This window comes from Sinocyclocheilus rhinocerous, unplaced genomic scaffold, assembly GCF_001515625.1.
Source record: "Sinocyclocheilus rhinocerous isolate Xijiao unplaced genomic scaffold, SAMN03320098_v1.1 scaffold1294, whole genome shotgun sequence".
Classification (NCBI taxonomy): domain Eukaryota; kingdom Metazoa; phylum Chordata; class Actinopteri; order Cypriniformes; family Cyprinidae; genus Sinocyclocheilus; species Sinocyclocheilus rhinocerous.
Genome location: NW_015656157.1, coordinates 309,402 through 318,395, shown reverse-complemented (window position 1 = coordinate 318,395; position 8,994 = coordinate 309,402).

Genomic DNA, 8,994 nt, shown 5'->3' with positions numbered 1-8,994 from the left:
TCATTAGAGGCGCGTGCCAGACACTAGATAAGCGCTACCACTGCTCTCTCCTGGCTTATTGAAGATGCTCCCCCACCACATGCATTCATTATTCATGAACGCCAAATTTTAGTCTGACGTGTATATCAAAGACGGCGTTTGGTTTCTGATCTCCCCATGTGTGTCCAGCGCTGGCCAAAAGAAATTCATAAAAATGTCTCATTTAAAAAAAATTTAATTTAATTTGCATATATTTGCACTCACTTGTGCAAATAAATATATTTTTTAATAAGCAAAAAGAGGTTTAAAAATTCTTTAAAGGAATATTTAATCTATTTAATAATATTTAATGACAGTAAGTTGTTGATTTTGATGTTTTGAATTAATTTTAGGGTTTGTATGTTTTATTGACTTGACTTTTAATGTGGATTAATGTAGTTGTTTTAAATTTTTTTTTTTTTTTTTTTCACTTGTTGGACCCCAGGAAGAATAGCCACTACTTTGGTCGTGGCTAATGGGGATCAAATAAACAAATAAACTTGAGAAATAGCTTAATCTTTAGATGTTTGCACGTTTGAGTCATTTAAAAAATGGTTTGTAGCATATAGTCAAATTGATGTATATAAATAAACTGAAGCAATTTACACCAAATTAAATGTAAATGTGCATATTTAAATAGATATTTCTGTACCCAAACCTAGTGATGTAACAAAACATAGCATCAGCTCCCTTTAAAGGTAGTATGTTAATGTAACCTCAAGAGTTGCGTAAAGGGATAGTTCACCCAAAAATGAAAATTACCCCATGATTTACCCTCAAGCCACCCTAGGTGTATATGACTTTCTTCTTTCAAACAAATTCAATCGCAGTTATATTAAAAAACTTTTTATGATGCATCCATCCATCATAAAAAGTGCCAGGACATTTTTTAATATAACTGATTGTATTCATCTGAAAGAAGAAAGTCATATACATCTAGCTTGAGGGTGAGTAAATCATGGGGTGATTTTCATTTTTGGGTGAACTATCCCTTTAACTGAAACATTCTACATGGGCAGCAAACGTGCATACAAACAAATATTCTGTAACTTGCTTTTGTTTCTAATAGAGTTTGATATTATTGTGTAGCTAAACTATCAAACTAAATCTATGCACAATTTATTTTTAGATATTTCTGTTCCAAAGCCTAGCGATTTGCCTACCATAGTTAGTTCTCTTCAAAGTTGGCAAGTTTAAAAAGATGTATCTTTAAAAATAACCGAAATGAAACATTCTTCATTGGCAGCAACTATGCACGGCAACAAATAGCACTCATCTGTGACTCATATGTGATCCTGGACCACAAAACCAGCCATAAGGGTAAATTTTTAGAAATTGAGATTTATGCATAATCTGAAAGCTGTATAAATAAATAAATAAGCTTTCCATTGATGTATGGTTTGGTAGGATAGGACAATATTTGGCCGAGATACAACTATTTGAAAATCTGGAATCTGAGGGTGCAAAAAAATCAAAATATTGAGAAAATCGCCTTTAAAGTTGTCCAAATGAAGTTCTTAGCAATGCATATTACTAATAAAAAATTAAGTTTTAACATATTTACAGTAGGAAATTTACAAAATATCTTCATGGAACATGTTCTTTACTTAATACCCTAATGTTTTTTGGCATAAAAGAAAAATCAATAATTTTGACCCATACAATGTATTTTTGGCTATTGCTACAAATATACCCCAGCGACTTAAGACTGGTTTTGTGGTCCAGGGTCACATATTTGATTCCAATAGAATTTAACGTTAGCATGTTGCTAAGCTAACAAACTAAATGTACAGTATGCACATATTTAAAGAAATATTTCTGTTCCAAAACCTAGCAATTTGCTTAGCATAGTCAGCTCTCTTCAACTCTATCATGTTCAATGTCATATAACTTCAAAAGTTGCTGAACAGAATAGCGCTCATCTGTCACTCGCATTTAATTCCAATAGAGTTTGACACATAGACATAGTTTTTTTCTGCTGTAAAGTTGGGCATTTTAACATGGGGAGTCTATGAGATTGACTCCCTTTTGCAGCCAGCCTCTAGCGGCCAGTTGACGAATTACAGTTTAAGTCACTTCTGTGTTGGCTTCACCAGAGAGAGCAGGAGCTTGCCGCTTGGTTTGACATTAGCATGTTGCTAAGCTAAAGCCTCTCTAATCAGCATAAACTCAAATGTTGGGATAATTATGTTATTTTAACTTAAATTTTGAATTTAGTATACCTATTTTCTCTTCACCAGTCATCTTGGAGAAATGTTTTTTCAATGCATTCTGGGATGGTAATTTGCAATGTTGCCATAGCATTTGGTTAAAACAAGGTACCTTGTGTATAATGCTTTAAAATGTGTTATAAAAAAAGGGATGTTCACACGAAACGTATTTTTCAACACAAAGACCATTAGCTAAAATTGGTATTGTGTCACTTTTTTGACTGTTATGTTGTTTGTTTTTCATTAAGTTGGTTCCTAACCTGGATGTCGCCAGTCTGTCTAGATGAATTTTGGTCAAGTCTGTCATGTTTTGTGCCCATCCAAGATCAATGACGTCGGCCTCAGCTCTGTTACAGTCTTTCAATGAAAAACATGGACGAAAGAAAGTCATACTAGTTTGGAACAACATGAAGATGAATAACCAATGATTTTTGGTTGAACTATCGCTGTGAAAGCTGGAGCCATTGCCTTGCAATTAGCGTCTTTTCCCTGGTCGAATTAAGCCAAGGTGCTCATGTGGGAAAATTGAGTTCAAATCTGGCCAAATCTACAAAAAAACACTGAAGAAATAAGTAAGCAGTTCTCAGGAGAGGTATTTCACATCTGCACATGATCTACGGCCTGTTGGTTTACACATCACACAATGTCAATCAGAATTCCTTCAGCTCTCTGATGTTAAGCAGATACAGTGTCTCCTTTCGCGATTGCACACACACTAACAGTGGCGGCAGGCACCGACAATCTTGCTACAGGTCAGTGACAGCTTGACGGGCTTTGCCTGGTTCTCTCTGCAGGTGACACAAAGCAGCCCTCCTCTCTGATGCATACTGAAACAGATGCACACCAGTGTTCCCCCCGGAGCTCCCTCCACGCTCTCTTTGATGGTCCTGGGCTCCGGCCCTCTGATGTGGCCCTCTTTCAGAGCGTGTCATGTTCACTTGGCGCACACAGGCTGTCTGATATCAAGTAGCTGCTGCCAGGGAACCAGTGTTGTAGAGGAACTGAACGGTCTCCAAGGATCGACTGGCAGACTAAATAACTGCCGATTTACCATCAACTATCTGCTGTGTACGAACAGCTGTTTATCAGAAGAAGTCGAGGCGGACAGCCGAAGGTTCTTCAATGCTCTTTCTTCATCAAAATCCAGAAAAATGATCGACAGAGACTTCTGCTTCTTTGTACCTCTTGGCGAATGTCCTGAAATGGTTAAGCAGGTGCTGCTGGCTGTTTTGAAGAAGATACAAATGATAGAGATATTATTTGGTGCATTAGTGCATAGGAATGTAACACTCTGCTATTGCAATTAATTAAAAATTTCTGGTTCATTACAAGTTAAGTAGATTTAACAGCAACAGATTCATTCATTCATATTCCTGCACTAAAATGTTAAAAACTGAAAATATTTCATTCATATTCCTGCACTAAAATGTTAAAAATTGAAAATATTTAATTTATTTTAAATGTTGTTCATTTTTACACACACACACACACACATATATATAAAATGTACATTTATTTGTTGTTAATTTTTGCAGACCAAAAGACATTCACTTTTTGAAGAAAAGCGTTCATTGTTTTAACATCAGTTGTTGTGACTGCTCAACGGAATCATGTGATTGTAAGCAGTGTTAATTATGCGAAAAACAAAAATCGTGTTCATTTTCTATTCCCAAACACACGTCCCAATTTGTTTGCCACGTCTGAGCGACCTGTGGCCTGGCGGATGGATTCCAGAGCTGTAGTTTTGACGTGTGTATGTGCTTAGCAGCGGTTGCCTTATTGTGTTTGATTTGCTTGCGCCGCGTGAACCTTCCCAGTCTTCTGCTGTTTCCTGAGCGCTCCATCAGTGGGTCACAATTCAAGGCTGCACAGCCTCACCGGAGAGAGCGAGACCCTGTGTACAGTTCAACACCTGCAAAGTTCTGCTTTTTCCAGGCTCTTTTTTATGCTCTTTTTGTAACAGTAAATGTATGTTATACAGCATACATGTGGCATGGTTTTGTAGATGTAGCCGTGTCTACAAAGAGCATGTTTGATTTCGTTATGTTTTCATGTTTGTCTGCTCGAAACCCTGTCACGCTCATACGACCTTGGGTGACATTTCCAAGCACATGTATTGAAAATTCTGACACTTTCCATTGTCAGACCACAAAGAAACACTTGAGCATTGAATCTTGCACCTCATTGGAGGATTCACAATCAGGAAGTGACCTTGGATACACCCTCCCCTTATATTAAAAGGGCTGAATCCAGGAAGACCTTTGAAACGGAATATATTTTGTGCTTTGTGTGTTTTTGTGTGTCTCCGCCGACAACGGTATCCACATAAACCACCAATCTCAAATGCAATTCACAAAGAACATGGCACATTTTAGCCTTGATTTATTGTTATTTAATAATGGTATTAGTTTTTAAAAAATAAGCAGATATTTGAACTTCTGAGGATTTGGGTTGGTTTGTGATACAGTGGCCAGATATCTGGTTGCAGTATAAGCACACGTTTGTTAGCGTGTCATTTATGAAGTATTATTCTTGGATCCATAGGTACGTCGTTAAGTGTTTTAGGCAACTCAGATCTCATTAACACTGCTTCTCTCTTAGTCTGGCCTTCATTCCAACCAGTAGCACTTAACTGCACCACTTATAAAATTATTATAGGTTGCAGATTTTGCAGTATTACTGCAATAATTTAAAAGACTGGTAGTCGTCTTTGTAAATGTGTTTTGGTCTGCTTTGAGAAGTATGTAACTATGTTTACATGCTTGTTCTGTTCTTACTTACTAGCCTCAAATATTTAACTATATTTACTTATGTCTAAATGACATACAGTATGTTTTATTAGTAACTGCGTTGTAATGAAATAATATCTGAAATCTTATTTCATTCCAAAGCTTTTCAAACCTGCAAGACTTGCATTCTTTCATGAAACACAAAAGCAGATATTTAGCAGGTAATGTTCACACTGCACTTTTTTTTACGTACAATAAAATACAGCCAGCAGAGTCTGTAAAAAAGACAAAAAACACAATAAATTTTATAGAAGTAGTTTTGCACATTGGCCTGGGTGCTTTTGTCCCATACAATAAAAGTGACTGCAGGCAAACTCAGAAAAACGACTAAAAGGCACTATAAAAGAGGTCCATATGTCTTGTGCATACTATTTTAAATCCATATGAAATAATATGATTGTAAATAGACCAAAATTTAAGTTGTTATTCACTGTCATTTGCACTTCAGCGTATTAGTGTCATTTTAGTTTATTTATATACAATATAGTTTTTATTAATATTTTAAATTAGGTTTTATTTTTAGTTTCAGTTTTCATTTTGATTAGCTTAATTTTTAGTCATTTTGTTATGTGCTTTCGTCACTTTTATCAGTATTTTTCATTTATTCACAATTTTAGTGCTTTACTGTTGCCAAGGCAACATTTCTTATTGTTCAGTTTTTCATCTAATTATTTATATTTTAATTTATTTAAACTTTATTTCAATTAACAAAAATGTTTTGAATACTTCGTTAACAATAATAACCCTGGTGCGTGTTCATACTTGTCATGATGCCATATGGCATGGTTTCTTATGTGTTTCGAAACCAATGATGCATGAATATGGAGTCCTAAAAAAGAGCGGTGGTAACATTCTTCAAAATATCTCCTTTTGTGTTCTTCAGAAGAAAGTAAGTCAAACGGGTTTAGAATGGCATGAGGGTGAGTAAATTATGACAGAATTAAAACTAAAAAAGAATTAAGTGAGCTTCCTATTTTTCGTCATTTGAGCTTCTTAGACTATATACACTCCATTGAACTCTCATTTCTCACAAAACACTTTCTTTTTTTTTTTAAATAGCTGGGCCTTGTTCCATTGGCCGTTTCAACGAACTGCGGGCCGAGGTATTGTTACAAATTACTCTTGGCAAAACGGCCTATCATTTGTGACAATAAGAGGTCATTTTTCATGTCTGACCTTCTGTTTGGGCTGCATTTCTGATCCTGTGTAATTATGTCTTTGTGCTTCAGAATGTGGAAATTTAATCGCTTCTACAAAGAGGCCCGGTAAACGGCAGCGGCGGAAAAAGAGTTTTAGAGGAACTACGCGACCATTTTAACAGGACAACATGTTTGAATTAGATGTTCTAGCACTGGCTCTAAATGGATTTCTGAAGTGGTTGTTTGTGAGGATTTTCAATCGGACGTAACCTTGAGTCTTTTTTTATGGGAGGTCCGTCGGATTTAAGTGCTGGTATAGCATGAAGAGCCTGAATACATGCGTTTCTCTCCCTCCATCTATCTCGTTCCCCCTCTCCCTGCCTCTATTTCTCTTCTCTCTTCTCTCTCTCTCTCTCTGTCTGTCTGCCTCTTTTTCTTTCTGAAATTGAAAAATCTGCCTCTGAAGTTGTTGCCATTGTCTGGGTAATTAATGGAATGCTGAGAGCGAGGTCCAGGTGCTTAAAGAGTTTTTTTTTTTTAAAGAGTCTTTCTTTCTCCTCATGACTAATAAGGATAGAAAATACACATTAGTGCTTTTGTGGTCCTTCTTTTTTATATATAAACTTATGTATAATACATGCATTTAAATGAAAGGACGGTGACCTTCGCTGTGTTCCGTTTCAAACCCACCACATTTGTTTTGCATGTTGAGGTGAGGTTTAGCATAACAATCCAACTGCTCCTATTTAATATGCATCTATTAAGTCATCCATTTCAGTAGTTGGGAAGTTTAGGTCAAGGGCTCCGAGCAGTATTTTAAGCAGAGCTAAAAGTTTCTTACAACAAATAACCGTGGCCTGATGTGCGCTGATTATTTATAGACGTTTACTGTTTGTGTAGACTACGCAGGGCTGATTTTATTGAATAATATATACATGAAGTTGTTAGTTGGGCTACATAATTAATGATAAGTTAATGAATATTATAATTATGGTTTTTAGGCGACACAATTAAAAGGATAATACACCCAAAAATGAAAAATTCTGTCATCATTTACTCACCCTCATGTCGTTCCAAACCTGTCTCTACAATGAAAGTCATTGGGGTCCAATGATGTTTTTTTTTTGTGGTTCTCATTGACTTTCATTGTATGAAGAAAAACAGTTTAAACATTCTTCAAAATATCGTATTTTGTGCTCACAGAAGAAACTAAGACATACAGGTTTGGAACGACATGAGGGTTTTTTTGAGTGAACTGTCTCTTCTGAAAAAGATGGGCGTTTAATTGTATTCAATGTGCACTTGTAGTGTACTTTAAATCTTAAAAGTTTTTTTTTTTTTTTTTAAACGTACTTGAAGATAATATAATGAATAAAAGGCCATTTAAGTGCACTTAAAGAGAGCACACTTTCATGACTGTTTTTTGCACACTTAAGTACACTTTTAAAAAGTGCAATTTGTAACAATGTCAAATGAAAAGTTGTAGTTTAAAGTACATTTTAAATCATTATGCTTTAATAACCTTTTATCATGTTTTAACAAAGTGCGCTTATTTTGATGTGTTGACTAACATACTAAAGCACATGTAAAGTACTCGTGTTTTATTTGATATGACATTTAAAGGTTATATATTTTAAATATGCTAAATTGCAACTTTGTTACAAATGTGTAGTTGCAAATCTATTTAAATACACAACATAAAAGTTTCAATAGAAATGACAAAATTATATTTTTGTTAAATGCTTGTCAATTCACTCAACACTTTAACAGTATAGAAGTAATTATGAAATTACATATAAAGATGTATTGAACTCCTACTTAGGTGAGAGAAAATTACTCTTAGTTAAAAGTTTAAATTTGAACTATAATGCATTTTCATGCAATTAAGTGTTCAAAAACATTACATACATGAATTTTCTTTTAAAGTTGTATTTCTGTTATAAGTGCTTCTTCAGAAAAGGTCCTTTTAAGTAATTGTGAATTCATTCCATTTGCGATTTACTTATAAACTTATACTTATATAGGTTATATTTCCTCATCGTTGTGGTGAAATAATCCAATCTCTTGTTGTTTTTGACTGACTACACTACTGATGGATTCAAGAGGTCTGAATGAATCTGTCACTGCTGCAGTCTGTTCTCACAGTCGCTCAGCAGGACGGCTCTCAAAATGAAGGGCTTCAGTAAATCCTGCAGTTGTGTTGGTTTAGGGCTCTTGCCCGAGTATATGCTTCCAATTTTAGATTTAAAACAGTTCAGATCTGTTCCTGTGAAGAATTTGATATACAGCTCAATCAATTTCGTTGAATTACAGTACAATAAAATTTGAAAATACAGTTTTGTGCTTGTGTTTAAGAATAATGAAGTTTTGGTTTACAAGTTTCTATATATCAGTGTGTAAATCATATTGTTGATATTCTATGAAATGTTTGTATAAGTTTGGGCACAGTTGTTTACAGGCCAAAGATCTGTTCTGACTTGCAAAAGAGCACTCTTAAAGGGGGCATAACACACACAGTTTCACCCACTCTCATGTTAATCTTGAGTACCTATAGAGTAGTACTGCATCCTTCATATCTCCAAAAAGTCTTTAGTTTTATCATATTTATAAAAGAAAGATTCAGCTTTACGATTCTCTCCGGAAAAAGCCGAGCTCCTGGAGGCGCGCCGTGGGCGGAGCTAAAGAGTGACGAGCACTTGGGCGCCGAATGCCAACAAAACAGACATTTGATGCCGTTTCACTTACCGTCTGCAGTTCTGAATCATGACCGGGATCTTTTATAGCTCGACCGCTCCATCCTTCAGTATCAAACGATGTGCAAATCCAGCATCGAACTGG